Here is a 2,413-nt window from a genome sequence, read left to right on the forward strand (position 1 = left end):
CCAAAGAAATACATGTTTTTGCACAACATGAAGAAGTTATGTTTTGTTTTTTCAATCAATGCTGCTTTCAAATATGTAATTTCTTTAACTGCTGACATATTGGATAAGTGAGCATCCTTCTGATGGAGCTGATTTGTCTGGATTTGCACAAATTGTAAAATTTACTGGGGATGAAAGTCAAAATAACCTGTAATCTACATGGAATTCATTCAATTTCTCATATTCACTCGTATATCAATTCGATTTTACTTTATATTGGTGTTTGCTTACACAGAAAGTTTCTCAGGACAGTTGCCTGAAACAAACATTTTCGACCTCTGCTCTATATACCAAGAGGAAAAACTAGCTCTGTCGGTGTGTAGATTTTTATCCAAAAGCACAAGAGGAAGTCCTAAGAGGAAGTCTTCAGTCTGGATTCTCTACAGGTAACTGCTGACATTACATAAAGATAAGAGGTCATGCACCGTACAGTTGCAGTTTCAATAAGATTTTTTAGAGCAGGTTAACATTAAGTCAATATGAAATGACAGCATTTGAATGGTGTTAGTGGTGTATACGTCACCCTTTTAAAATGACTGGTCTGAGCATTAAACAACCTGAGTGCATATTGTTCCCATTGATTTCCTTGAATCTGGAGAGACACCAGATGGCAGCAAAGGCAGTCGGGGTCCAACAAGGTTCTCCTCTTTTGAGCAAAAACTCACTGGGACCCACAAAGATGAATACTTGTACTCTATATGTATACTGAGAGCCCCTGTGGAGTTACTAAGGAACAGACTGATTGGCGCAGCCAACTGTTATATTAAAATGTGAAAGGCAACACTGGTGTTTAAAGATACGTCCAGTTTAAGGTCAGAAGTTGAGTGCAGAGCAGGGGTAATACGTTCATATGAGTGTGATAACAGAGCATTCATCTATTGGCTGCAGTTTCATGGCAAATGCACTCCTCGCCATCTCCAATGGTGTTGCAAGGAGTGTAAAAATGATTTCCTGTCCTGGCAGCCAGATTTATGGCTCAATTTCAATGTTTCAATGATCTTTCCCCGGTTGGTCCATATTAAAACGCAGGATGCCACAAATCAGAACTAAATGTTTACACGAATGGCCTAATTCGATCAAATTTTTGTGAAAGGGGGTGTTCATCATTATGATCCTAATGCATCACATCAAGATCACATGAGTGGCATTGCCTGGTTGTTTTCACATGTCGGCTCTGCTCGATGTTCGCTGTCGTCAGCACTTGTGGGTTTGAAAGTAAATTCAGCTGACATCGAAATTCAGCGGCTGCACCACTGCCCACCTCAAATCACGAGATACAAATAACTGAACGTTTAAATGCGTGCTATAAAAATGAAGTTGATTAAGGTTGCTGTGACAATTTAATGCCACAATTCAGTCTGACTGCAGCTGCAGGGATTGGGACACTTTTTCACAGTCGTTGTTTTTTTAAGCAGAGACACCCCAGAGTATGTTTCATTATTCATTATTATTATTTCATTATGTTAATGAAGAAGTGATAGTGGAGTGGAAGAATTGCCTGCCTTTGAAGATATGGTTGCCTGAATGAGTAACTATGTATGATTCCATATTTTAGAGTTTAGGACACTGAAAATGACTCATCATTCTCTGTCATCGGTCCAAAAGCATGTGGCTTGTCTCAGAGCCACATTTCATTTGGCTTTACTTCCTTTGGGAAGTAATCTTGAGACTGATCCCCCTGCTGTGGGTCATGATGACTCACCCAAATTCTGGAGCAAAATCAACGCCTATGGTTTCAACTGAATTTAATATCGTAAATCAGTAGCTTGGTTTAATATTGCAGCAGAATCACACTGACTATTAGTCTATACCCAGTTCTCAGCTTGCATGTCCCATTCGGTGATGTGAAGGAAAACATTTAAGTGCTTAATTAAAAAGCCTTTTCTAACAAGAGAAGGGTATCTTTGTGAATGGTATTATAATTAGTTAATTGCTCTTTTAATGAAGCTCAGTCGGCACCAACATGAGCTTTCATCATCAACACTATGATTGTTGATGGAAGTTGAAGGAAGTTCTCACAACCAGGAAACACTAACTTATATTAAGTCATTGGTAATATAAGATTAGTAACCACCCATAAAGCGACCAGAGACGCTTTCCTGGGAAAGTATCGCTGTTGAGGGGACGGAAACGCATAACCTCATCCATCAAACAGACGGGTACAGATTATGACTGAGGCACCCAGTGTATCCGGGTGAAGTCTAGAAATGAAACAAGAGAGGGGGCGACAATGTGAGCCAAAGTCTGAAATTCATGCTTCACACAACTAACACTGTGGTGAGGGTTGAGTCCGCCACTCTCTGTGAAGGAGGAGCTGAGCAGCTCTTGCGTTTAAATGTCCTGAATGCAAGCGCACAGCAAGCGGCGGCGGAGT

This window comes from Odontesthes bonariensis, chromosome 18 (assembly GCF_027942865.1).
Source record: "Odontesthes bonariensis isolate fOdoBon6 chromosome 18, fOdoBon6.hap1, whole genome shotgun sequence".
In the NCBI taxonomy this organism is placed as follows: domain Eukaryota; kingdom Metazoa; phylum Chordata; class Actinopteri; order Atheriniformes; family Atherinopsidae; genus Odontesthes; species Odontesthes bonariensis.